This window comes from Protopterus annectens, chromosome 12.part0, assembly GCF_019279795.1.
Source record: "Protopterus annectens isolate FY-2018-M chromosome 12.part0, PAN1.0, whole genome shotgun sequence".
Classification (NCBI taxonomy): Eukaryota; Metazoa; Chordata; order Ceratodontiformes; family Protopteridae; genus Protopterus; species Protopterus annectens.
This window is the reverse complement of record NC_056746.1, coordinates 584,033,762-584,047,951: the sequence shown is the minus strand read 5'-3', so window position 1 is coordinate 584,047,951 and position 14,190 is coordinate 584,033,762.

The following is a 14,190-nucleotide window of genomic DNA, read 5'->3' as shown; positions in this document are numbered from 1 at the left end:
ACTCTTCAAAACAAACTACTTTTATAGTGGCAGAATTCTTTAGGTCCTAGGTCTTAAATCAAATTTTATAAGTCACACTGAACACAGTGGGCCAGATTCACAAAGGCTTGCATGGAGTCTAAGAGTAGTGTAAGCTTGCAGACAGCTAATATGTCTGCCGAGCGATCCAGCAACAGCCGGCAGGGGCGTGCATGAGAGCTCCTAAAACTGCTCTTGCATGGGCAGCATCATGTTATGCAAATTACCTCATTTGCTGCTGAAAGCTATGTAAATGAGGTAATTTTGCAATCCAGGAAACACTAACCTGTCTGTGGAAGAGTAGAGTTATTTGCAGAAATGTACTCTGTTCGTAATGGAGTACCGTTCTGCAAATAGCAAAATGGAGCTATGACAGCTCCAAATAAAGGATGCATCCAGTTGAGGAAGCATGCCAATGGCCAAATATAAGGCCATTGGCATTTTGATCGGTTGCAAATTAATAAAAATCAATTTTTTTCCCCAATCTCCGATGTTTAATCGTAGCGCACTGCCGCACAAATGTGCGGCACCTTAAAAACCAGAAAAAAAAGCCAAAAATAGGCATTCTTCTTAAAAATATTCTTCTGCCATGCAGGTGAATGGCACGCTGAAGACAACATGGCTACTGAGTAGTGGCTGCTAAGGGGGGAAGCTCAGTTCGAGAGATGTAACCAAGCATTATTAGGCAATCCTATACAAATGAGGATAAGGATAGTGAATCCCAATTTTCCCTGGCATGTGAGCCATGTCCCTGGAGTGTAAGTGTAGGAGTAGGGGAGTAGTAGAGTAGAAGATAAGAGACATCATGAGGGGGGTATGTATGAAAGACTGTAAGCTCATTGGAGCAGAGTGGCTTGTGTTTGCTGTGAGTTACTCAGGATTGAAAGAGGCGTGTCTTCAGTAGTTTTAACTGAAACCCAGAAACCGAAGGTGTTCGCCATGGCTATCACTGAATTTTCTTGCAAACCTGCTTACACCGTGTGTGCATGTGTGCGCGTCTGTAAACCCGTCTAAGCCTGTGTGTGCACGTGTGCACCTGCCTAAGCCTGTGTAAGTCTCTGTGCTCGCGTGTGCACTCATGTGCACGTGTTTGCGCTTGTTTGCACAGCGCTGCCTCCTGTGGAAACAGAAAGGGACAAGGAAAGAAAAGAAGTAGTAGGACATTAAACAAGGAGAACTAGCAGAGCTGCCAGGTGAAATCAATCAGAATCAGCCAATTACACAAGCAGTACACTAGCCCAGCCCAGCCCAGAACTTAAAACTCTGCAAACAACATTCCCCCATGTTTTTCTCAGAAACACTGCCACACTGCAGTATACAAAGAGAGTGAAAACTTAAAAAGCTTAACTCAGACAAAAAAAATGTTAGGGGCTGCCATTGCTATTATAAGGCAACAAGTGCAAGATGCTGAGGGTGGTGCCATTGTGAATGCTGCTGAGCAACCCACAGTGAGGAGACAGAGAAGAGTGTACAGACCCAGGGTAACCTACCAGGGGCTACATGAACTGGAGATAGTGGAATGCTATAGAGTGGACAGAGACCTCCAGCAGCAAATTATTGAGCTGTGCAGGCCACGCCTCACACACAGAACCAACAGAGGGGAACCCATCCCAGTGGAAACGAAGGTATGTGTCAGCCTAAGAATACTAGCAACAGGTACCTTCGAGAGACCAACTGGTGATATGATGGGGATTTCACAGGCATCAGCATCCAGGGTACTGCACCATTTCCTGAATGCCATGTCAGCACATGTCGGTGATCATGTATATTTCCCCAATTCCCCTGAGGCATTGGCCAGCAATATGTGTCTCTTCCAGCAAATAGTGGAATACCCTGAGGTAGTGGGTGCAATTGACTGCACGCACATACACATCAAAGCACCAGCCGGTGAGCGGGGTAGAGCCTACATCAACCGCAAGGGCTTCCCCTCCATCAGCTGCCAGGTCATGCGCGATGCCCAGGGCATAATACTGAATGTGTGTGCTGGCTGCCCTGGAAGCTACCATGATTCCCATATCTGGCATCTGACGCAGCTATCCCAGACATTTGCTAATGGGGACATCCCTGATGGTCACCTAGTGGGGGATGCTGGATATGCACTGGAGCCATGGCTGATGACACCCATCAGAAATGCACACACACCTGAACAAGAACACCATAATGAGGCATACACACAAACACGAAATGTAATCGAGCATGTGTTTGGGATGCTCAAGTCATGGTTCCGGTGCCTGGACACATCTGGTGGAGCCTTGCAGTACTCACCAACTACATGTACCCAAATTGTCATAGTATGTGCCATGCTACACAATATAATCCTGCGAAAACAGCTGCAGCAGGAACAGCATGGGGCAAGGCCAAACAGGCCCCCACCATTGCCAAGGCCATCACAGGCACAGCGTGACTCGGAGGAGGAACAACCTGAGTCTGCCCCAGTAGGCAGAAGGAGGCGTGCCCAGTATGGCTTGGCCTTGGCAAAGAGGCAATGCATAGCACATACACTGGCTCAGTAGGAACCCTGGAAGTGATACGTCTCTCTGACATGTATAGGGAGTGTACCATGTGCATCCAACATAGACAGCCCTGCAGCACCACCTGAGGTATGATTGCCATGTTTTAAGCAATATAAAGCAGTGCTAAGCAGCTTTTACCACTATTTTGTATATGTAAACAAAATTGCTTGCGCTAACTAGCGCAACGTCGGGCAACGTTGAGCAATGTTGGGCAAGGTCAGGCAAAGTTGAGCAAAGTCAGGTAAACATGCTCATATTTGCAGTACTGTTCCTTAAGCAGTCTGGTCTGCCCAGCATGAAAATAAAAAGCAGTGACAGGGCTCAAACCCAGGATACTGTGCACTATAGTCACACTACTGAACCACTAAGCCATGACACCATTACATTGGCACAGACACAGCAGGACAATTGTACACTAATGCAAACAGAAAGAAATGCTGTATCATGACCCTAAAGAGGCATATGGGTAACCTCCCTCACAGGACTATGCAGACTGAGAACAGCAGGCCAGGTGGTGTGATGTGGGTTGGGTAGGCTATGAAGTCGTAATCTAATATACGTGACATTGGATGCTAAGACCCGTAGTACAGTAGTATGCCTCAAGCCAGTATGATAGGCAACTGAAATGGTGTACCTTACATAGCAGTGCAGGCCTAGCAAATGTGTATAAGTGTCAGGTGAACCCCTCATCCTATGTACACCCACAGTAACAATCAGGTGTGCCCCCGGGTAGAAATGTCCAAAGAATAGCTGTCCCCCCTGTATGTAGAAATGTTGATAAGTCTATGCAAAGTGTCTCATGGAAGCCCTGCAGGCACAGCATGGTCCCTGTTGAGTTATGACACAAAGGTGAGCCCTGCAGTAAAAATACAACTTGATTTTCCACACACATATAGTATAAATGTGTATACCGGGTGTGCTCACACACTTCAACAAATGTAGTGGATTTCATTCAGCAACACACTGAAAGGTCATACTGGGCATGCTCACACACTTAGGCCATGTCTGAGTACAGCAGTGGGACACACATATCTGGCAGTTGCATGTTTCACCCCAGGAACCTGTCACTATTCACCAATCCTGCCTTGTGCACACAGTTATATGAAAACAGACACATATAATATGTTGGAACCCTGTCATAATCAAACTATGTACCACAAGTACTTTAGTTGTTCACAGAAAGTGAAAAAGCAAAGAAGATCAATAAACCTGCAATCAGTATCATCAACAAACAATGTGCACTCCAAATATTATCCAGTCCATGTTCTGGCAAAAGAATCTGTGAAGGCATCCATACAGAACAATGATGCTTCCTTTCGCTATGTCATAAATAGCAATGTACACTCATATATGTCCTGAGTCAGTGCAAACTGTAAATGACTGACATTGCCAACATCCTGTCAGACAGGCCCATACATACATACATACCACCCTCTCACTGACAAAAGGCCCTATCATCATACCTGGAGACTGTGAAAGCAGAGATATCACATATAGAATGGGTAAACAGCTCCTTCCAAACCTGAAAACATGGCATCTATGGGATCACATTGTTTCCCTAGCTGTGTCATACGTGAACTCCAGAACAAACAGAGACTGCACCTAAACAGTCTGTTGAGACTCACCCTCTGTACAGCATATGAAACTGTTGAATGTGTTACAGCAACATTTGACACACTCCCCAAGTGTTGGTGCACAACAGAACATGGGAACTATTGTCTTATAAGCCTATTAAGCCTGATCTGCAAGACCATGGAGTCCATCATGATGGAACTCATAAACAGAGCTATTGGGAGCCTACAAACACCCAACCCTACCAATTACAGTCTGGTCTTGGGCAGATCATGGTTCCCAAACCTGCTAGACTGTTTACGAGACAGTCACCCAGGACATACATCAATGAAATTAGCTACACATGTCCCACATAGACCTTGAAAAGCCCTTTGCCAACATCCCAGACACATGTCGTATCCACAAAATCAACAACCTGTGCATAAATATGTCTGTCATCTGATGGATTGCCAACTGGGGCACAGATAGATCACACAAGGTAAGAATTATGGTCTCCTGTACAAGCTGGTAACAACTGCTGTCCCCCATGGCTCAGTCCTGGGACCCCTCCTGTTTGGTGTATACTTTTCAGAAATACAGTCAAACACACGAGGGCTATGTTTAGCAAAGTTTGTGGATGACTGCCAAAATGTTGTCATAATCGATGTTTGGGACAACAGAGACATCCTTAAAAAGGGTCTCAGTCAGACAGATGTAGTGTCAGAAGTATGTCCTCCAGCTGCAGTCATGCAAATACCACATAGGTGCCAACACCATAAATATGGAGGTGATAATAAGGGATCTATGGACAAATGTGGATAGTCATCTGTACTTCCCGAAACACATTCACAAAGTGGTCAGAAAATCATGCTATGTGTTCACACAAACTGCCAAGGTCTTTGCATGTAGGTCAAAGGAGGTTCCCTCTACTCATCAGTCATCAGACCCATCAGAGAATACAAATACAACAACACACCTGCGATGAATCTGACTCGGCACCTTTAGAAGCCAGAAAGACCAATGAAGTACCTCAACAGGAGGATTACTGGCCTCAAACAGTTGCTCCATGCAACAAGACTGAATTTAACTCAATCTGTACTCTGTTGCATACTGTCTACTCAGGAGATCTCTGCCCAACAGACAGGTCCATGTCATGGCAACACTCATATCTGCTCTGAGTTACAGCTCAATGGCACTAAATATACAGACCCAACTGATATTGCCAACATCCTGGCAGATAGGATCAGTGTTAACCTTACCCCACTCTCACCCATGAAAGAGCACATCTCTATAATGGAAGACTGCAAAGTTGCTGTCATTACAGCTGCAGAGGTAAAAAAAAAAAACTCTCCAAAGCCAGTATCACAGCATCCATGGGACCAGATAACTTCCCAGGCTGTGTTCTACACAAACTACAGAATGAACAGGCACCACACTGATGTACCATGTTGAGTCATAGCCTCACCTCAGGCTTTCTGTCTGATGAATGGTGCACAGCAAAGGTTATCCCACTACACAAGGGTGGAGACACCATGGACCACAGGAACTAGTGCCCCATTAGCCTGATGAGACTGCTCTGCAAGGCCATGGAATGGATCATCATACAACTTATAAAAAAAGACATTGGTAATCTCCAAACTCTGGACCAAAACCATGTTGGGTTTGTAAAATGCAGATCATGTCTCCTAAACCTGATAGATGGCATTGAAGCAGTCACCAGAACCATAGACAAGGGTAAGGTGTTTCATACAGCCTATGTAGATCTTGCCACAGCTTTCAACACCATCCCACACTTTGGAATTATAGATAAACCCAGTAAACTAGGTATAAATTGCTATGTCACAAGATAGGTTGCCAACTGGCTTACTGAGAGAACACACACTGTGAAAGTAGCAGACTCCAAGTATGACTTTGGACCAGTGACGAGTGCAGTACCACAGGGCCTAGTCCTGGGTCCTGTCCTGTTTTGTATCTATTTCCCTGAAGTAAACTTTAACATGGAAGGTCTGTGGCTAATGAAGTTTCCAGATGACTGCAAACTAGGAGCCATAACTGTAAATACTAAAGATGTGGACATCCTACAAAAAGGCCTCACTGAGACAGATGGCTGGTGTCAAAGCCATGGGCTCAAGCTCAATGCCAAAAAGTGCATTGTCATCCCCTTTGGTAAAAACTCTGTAGTCATGAACTATAACATAGGCGGTAGTATACTTAACACTGAAAGTGTGATAAGAGACCTTGGGTCACAGGTGGACAGTGGACACACCTGTGATAATCACATCCCCACAGTAGTCAGGAAATCCTTCTATGTGGCACACCTCATCACAAAAGGTGTCTCATACAGAATAGAAGAGGACATTGTTCCCCTCTACTCATCACTCACTAGATCCATAATGGAGTACAATTCCCCTTTTGCTATGTACCTCACAAGACACATACAACAACTGGAAAGCCTGCAGCAGTACCTCACAAAGAGCATTAGTGGCCCGAAATACATGCCATACACAGACCATCTCAAAATGCTCCAGCTGTACTCTCTCGCATATCGCCTACTCAGAGGTGATCTCTGCCTAACATACAAAGCTATGTCAAACACAGAGCTGTTTGACATGCTCCACGTAAAACACTCACAAATCCTCTGATCTTCGGACCCAAAACCATGAGTGAAATACAAAAGGAAGGGGTGTATCCATTTACCTTATGGATACCCACACCTTCAGGTTAGTGGCACAGCATGAGGCCTTGGAGACCATGCAAGTGTAACTAACATTGGGCAAAGCTGCTTATCAGATTGTAGCCTGCTACAGATTACCTACCTTGTCTCAGGAACCTCACTCAGTATTCCTGAGAACAGTGGAAAATATAAAGGTCCTATCAAACATTATTATATGAGGAGATTACAACTACCCAAACATTGAGTGGGAGAATTACTTGTGTACAACGTCCTTTGCCCAATGTTTCCTAGAGTTTAAAAACTCAAACATCCTGGATCAGCTGGTCACCAAGCCCACTAGAGGTGACAACATACTGTTCCATGACAGAGATAAACCCCTTGCTGGTAATATCAGATCATAAAGTAATCACACTGGTCACCCACATCCCACCCCCCCATCAAGGAAACCACTGTGAAGACATTTTCAAAAGCAAACTGCACACTTCCTAAGCCCAAAGTGGAAAGTTTCAAAGCCCCCTTGCTGTAGGATAATGCTATACAATCTGCCAAATCATTTACAAGTGCATTCTATGAGCATCTACAGGGATGCAGGGATTGAGACATGCCAAATAAAACTGAGATGCACTCCTCCAAAAATAAGAAACCAATCTGGTGGTCATCGCCCATAAAAAAGCTATGCAACAGAAGGAGGAAACGAACATATGATAGAGCAAACTTCAAAAAAGGAAAGGCATCACTGATCATTATTAGGAAAACACAATGATCGCTCATAAAATAATCCATCCAATTATCTAATAAATTCAAAATATTCATGCTCAACTTGCGTCAGTAGCATTTGTTCAAAACAAAATGACAGCCGATGATAATTTGGGTGGCATACATTTATTCTGGGTAGGTAAGATAGGGACACTCAATTTTCCATATCCAGTTTCAAACCATTCCTCATCAATTGCATACACTCAATATCAAATTCAGAAAAACATTCCTCATAAATAGAAACATTTAACAACAGATCATCTTGAACATCAGCCTCAACAGTAGTCATTTTATTGTCATAAAAAACTTTTAAATGTAACTTCCTACAAAAGTTTTTTACTTCCAGCAATACATCAACAAGTGTTGGTATTTTAACCAGAACAAACTCTGTCCCCTTAGATAATAAATTAACTGCCACATCATTTAAAACTAAGTCAGATAAATTAACTATTCTCAAATTACAATAATTTATATGGTAAACATTACAGTCACTTACATGTTTCTGAAAGTTAGAATCCACAAAAGAAAATAAATTATCTTCCACATCAAACATGGAAAGTGTCTGCTGTTTTCTGATGGAGGAACCACCTAATGATCCTTTTTCCCTTTGTTGCCGTTTCGTTTGCCCTTTCCCTGTTCCACACGAGAGGTGGATACATTTACATCAGTTTCTATCACATGTAAGAAATTCCACAATGATTGCCCTTCAGTAGGATCAAAGGTAACACTCTTTTTGGAAGAAATGTCCAGCAAGGTTTTAAATAAGGGTGGGGGGGGTGATATTGTCAGATAACTGTTGGTCTTGGAAAATAAATTCATTTTTAATTATAGAACACTATTTCCCAGGGGTCTTAATCTTGAGGTCAATTTGGTAAACTAAATAAGTCTGTTTTTTAGTGTTTAGACTTTAAAATAAAATATGGTGACTATGTTTATAATATTTGTGTTGTAAAATTGTAAAATGTTAAAAAGTCTATTGTGAAACTTATAAATAAATGGGTATTGACAATGCTTTTGCACTTTAGAATTTATAGATTAGATTCATATATTTGTAAGTTTATAAATTATGTATATAAAAATATTTGAAAAAAAGTGTTTTCACTTTAAGAGTATAATTGATTAATTGGGGTTTTATGTGCATAAAAGTATGGCTGTCTTATTGCACATTTATCCATGTAAGGTGAAATGCCAAGGTACTAGTGGTGCATGTGAGCTGTAATAAAGATTTTTCACAGCCTTTCCTGCTACCTCTTTGCTCAATATATATATATATATATATATATATATATATATATATATATATATATATATATTTTTTTTTTTCCTTGGGTTTAACTTATAAATGCCTAAAATCCAGTCTAGGATTGAACCATTAGTATTAAGCTTATTAGGCATGGTTATGGTGTTAACTAGCTGGGTGAACTTATATAGATTGGTATTGCAGTTAAAGTGGTGCAGGGATGTCTAGCCAGTGGATATTTACGTCTCCCAGTATAATATTCTCTTTTTTTATGTTAGCAGATTCCCAGGCAAAGATTTTCTCAATAATTGGAATGTTATTGTCTGAGTGAATGTAACTGACTATCACACAGAGGTTTTTCCAATTATTCATTTTATGGAAAGAAACTAGAAGTTTGACAATAATAGAACATAACTGGAAGATTTTAGAAGGGAATAAAGACTTGTTTGAGGTTGTAGGTAGTAAACCCAGTTTGATTTATATTAATAACTATAATTTGAAAAAATTGTTCAAAAGGGATTACACCAAATACACACCAAATATCTTGTACACTGAGAAAAAACACGGTATCTGCAAATGTGGATGCTGCAGGTACTGCAGATATATATATATATATATATATATATATATATATATATATATATATATATATATATATATATATATATTAGAAGGTCCATTTATTAATATATTACGCCCAGCACTATAAAAGTACCAGGACATGCCACCTGTAAAACAAAAGGGGTGGCATATGTTTGTTTGTGGAGTGGATGTCCCAGTTTTTATGTAGGAATGATTACTAGATCATTATATGAAAGGATGAGAGAGCATTATTATAATATCAAAAACAGAGTTTGAAAAAGCACTTTATATAGGCATACAGTCAAATGTAGGATATATAAAAATTATTTTTTTTCAGTCTAAGAAATAGTTAGGTTAGATGCAAGGGGATGTAATTTTAAGAATTTTTTAGAACAAAGAGAAACCTTGTGGAAGATACAACTTCAGGCAGATAAAACACCAGGACTGAATGAAGTTATTAATATTAAATGTTTTTTGAAATACAGGAAATTGTATGTAAATAAATGCTTTTTACAGGCTTAATATTTTAAATTTTACTGTGACACTTTAAATGGAAATTGGTTAATGGTGTAATGTAATGAAGTTTTAATGAGTAGATATATATATATATATATATATATATATATATATATATATATATATATAGACACATATATATATAAAAGTATGGAAGTTATTGAGTGCTGTTTTTAGTTCTGAAGAAGTCGTAAGATGAAAGTGGTGAAAATAAAGTATGCGCTAAATAAGTTTGGTTATTGTTTCATTCCTTGTGCCATCACCAGCATTTTGGTATTGTTTGTGGTTATTACACTGGTTGAAGTGTTCCTATGGTTCATGTTTCAGTTGAGACAATAACATCGGGTTTGTTGTGGGCTGTCCAGGCATAGAAGTCAGGTATTTTATTTCTGATGCTTTGTAGGTTAATGAAGTGAAGTTTATTGATTTATGGGAGTTGGGGGGGTTGCAGGGGAGAGGAGATGGGACCCGAGTTGGGATGTATGTCTCCAAATAGCGATATGTTTGTTACAGGATAAGGGAGAGTAGTGTATTCCAGTTTCCATTTTACTTTGACTAAATAATTTAGAGAGAAAATATTATTGTTGTGATGGTGGGGGAGGATTTTTACTCTGGTAGATAATAATATGCTTGTTTTGTAAAGACTGGCTGAAATTTGTGAGAAAAAAGTCATGAGTTCAGACTGTATGGTGAGAGAGGATAATGGGCAGTGAGAAGAAGTGGTAGAAGAATGATGTAGAGAAGTTAGATGTAGTAAGATATTGAAAGAGAGTGATAAGGTAAGTAGAGTAGTGATAGTAGAGATGGACATTGTAGTATGGGATGTGGGTGACTAAAGGAAAGAGAATTAGTGTGCAATAGCAAGATGTGGTGGTGGAGAAGAGGTTGTACTGATGGGGTAATGAGATGAGTTAAAATGTTGGGTATTTGTGAATTTGGTTGGAGGTGTGGTTAATGGTGTAATATGAGTGGAAGTGACGAGGTATGGCTAGTGGTATAATGAGAGGGGAATTGGAGAGTGATAATTGGCTGGTGGGGTATAGGGGAAGAGCTAGAGTAAGTATAAATATAATTGATGTGGGGGTGGGTGGAAATAGGGGTAGGGCAGGGGAGCAGAGTGAGCCTGTGCTCAGTGAGGGTGAATGGAGCAGGTTGAAACCAACTGTGGAGTTGCTATCAGTAAGGTAGAAAATCTGGAGGGGGAGCAGATGGTCTAAGTATTTAAAGATGGCACTGCAGCTCAAGGGAGGAATAAGTAATCTCTCAAGAGGAAGAGGAAAGGAATAGACAGGATTGACAAAGCTGGGAAGCTTACAATAAGATTATGTTAGGAGACCAAGAGAAGGGGGAGGCTAAGAGCCAGGGCTTGGAGAAAACTGTGAGAAAACAGGTTTGACAAGGCTAGGAAACTTACAATAGAATTATGTTAGGAGAACAAGAAAAGGGGTGACTATGAACCAGAACATGTAGAAAGCTGTAAGAAGACAAAAACAATCAATCAGCTAGCTCAGGTCAGTACCTAAAGGCATTTGTTTATCTATGTGAAATCAAAAGCAGATTTAGTAGAGCATCAGGGAAGTAGAATAAAAAATAAATGTACAGTTTTGGGAAACTGTATATTTGTTACAACAAACGGGAGAATACAAGTTCAATCCATGCAGTTGGGAACAACTAGTTGATACCCTATTGTGTTTTCATCTTATTGGCCTGGGGGTTTAACTTTCAAAAGCCTTTCATCCTGCTCATGTAAAACAATTACATTTTTGTGTGATTGTGCACATTTGTTTAGAGCTTTCATGCACCTCCCTTGGGCAACTGTGATTCCAAGACTTATTGCTTCTAAAATCGTCTGGCCTACAAAGCTGATATAAGTATATATTTTTGCTCTTGCATTCTTTTAGTGATATTTAACACTTCTGTGCTGAATTTATTTGTCACTGTTTTTCAGCCTGCACTTGTTAAAGAAATGTAATCTGTTTATTACTGTACTACTCATAGGTTGTTTTAAAAACATTCTGATATTCCCTAACCTCCTCCAATACTTCAAAAATTGCTGTGAGTGAGCTGCCAAAATATTTGCAAGTTTTCCAAAATGTGTGTGTTTTCTGAACATTTCTCAGGGTTAGTGAACTTATTTCCAATGAGTCCTGATATTGCAGGAATTCTTACTTGTGTTGTAAAGCATTTGTTACTGCACTTGGGCTCAAAGCCAGTTTGTTTTATACTGGAAGGGACGTTTTGGACTCTGGTGGGAGCAAACAAATAAATTGACCCCATCCAAGTTATAAACTACTAGCCAATATCTTATTGTGTTTTCATCTGATTGGCCTGAGGGTTTAAGTTTAAAAAACCTTTCCTCCTGCTCATTTAAAAGAATTACATTTTTGAGTGATGGTCCTCATTTATTCAGAGCTCCTCTGTGCTTGCCTTGGACACCTGTGACTGCAGGAGCTGGACTGCTTCTAAAATAATATGTCCTACACAACTGATGAAAGTATATTACTTGCACTTGCTCTGTTTCACTGATTTGCAACACTTCTGTGCTACATTTATTTATTTTGTTGAGTTTAGTGTTGTTCAGTCTGCACTTGTTAACAAAACTCCATCTGTTTATTACTGCACTGGTCTTAGGTTGTTTTGACAATTTTTTCATATCTCCTAACCTCATCTGATACTGCAAAAGCTGTTCTGAGTTACTCTTAAAAAACGTTTCTATGTTTTGCAAAGATTTGTATGATGTGAACATTTCTCATGGCTAGTGAACTTATTTCCAAAGATTCACGATATTGCAGAAATTCTTACTTGTGTTGTAAAACATTTATTATAGCACTTCAGTTCAAAGCCAGTTTGTTTTACATTGGAATAGTTCTTTTGCACTCTTGTTGCAGGACAGAGCTAACTTCAACCCTGCATTTGCGAACTACTGGTTGATACCTTACTGTGTTTTCAACTCATTGGCCTATGGGTTTAACTTACAAAAGCCTTTCATCCTGTCCATATAAAGAAATTACATTTTTGTGTGATTGTGTGTATTTCTTCAAAGCTTTCCTGTGCCTGCCTTAGACACCTGTGACTGCAAGACTTGGATTGCTTCTAAAATCATCTGGCCTACAAAGCTGATATAGGTATATATTTTAGCAACTGATCTAACTTTGTCACAGTTAACACTTCTGCGCTGCATTTATTTATTTTGTTGAATTTATCACTGTTTTTTGTGCACTTGTAATAGAAATCTCATCTGTTTATTACCATCTTACTCTTAGGTTGTTTTAATAATATCTTCAATACTGCAAAAGTTGTTCTGACTGAGATGCAAAACTATTTGTATATTTTGCAAAGTTGTGTGTTCTGAACATTTTGCAGGATTAGTGAACTTATTTCCAATAATTCTTGATATTGAAGGATATCTTACTTCTGCTGTAAAGCATTTGTTACTACACTTGAGCTCAAAGCCAGCTTGTTTTGTAATGGAATGGATCTTTTACTTTCTTGTAGAAACAGACAGCTAAATTCAACCCATACAAGCTGGGAACTACTAGATGATAGCTTATTGTGTTTTTCTCTGCTTGGGCTGAGAGTTTGCCTTAAAAAAATCATTCTGCTTGTTTAAAAATATTACATTTTTAGGTGATTGTGCTAATTTTTTTAGAGCTTCCATCTGCTTGCCTTCAACAGCTGAGACTGCAAGCCTTGGATTGCCTTTAGGTTTTTTTAATATTCTGATATTCTGATATTTATTAACATCCTCTGATACTGCAAAAACTGTTGTGAGTTAGTCTGCCAAAATATTTCAACACTTTGCAAACATTTTGTGTGTTGTGAGCATTTCTCAGTGATAGTGAACTTATTTCTAAAGATTCCTGATAGTGCAGGAATTTTTACTTGTGAAGTAAAGCATTTGTTACTGCACTTGAGATCAAAGCCAGTTTGTTTCAGATTGGAGGGGTTCTTTTGCACTCTGGTGGGAGTAAAGAGCTACTTTCAACCCATTCAAGGTTGGAACTGCTGGATGATACCTTATTGTGTTTTTACCTGATTGGCCTGAGGGTTTAGCTGACAAAAGCCATTCATCCTGTTTGTATAAAACAATTACATTTTTGTGTGATTGCGCACATTTCTTCAGACCCTCCCAGTGCCTGCCTTGGACATCTGTGACTGCAAGTCTTGTATTGCTTTAAAAATCATTCTGAACTAGAAACTAATACAAGTATATATTTTTGCACTTGTTCTCACTGTTTCAGTGATATTTAACACTTCTGCACTGCATTTATTTATTTAGTTGAATTTATCACTGTTTTCAGCATGAGATTGATAACAAAATGTGATGTTTTTTTACTGTA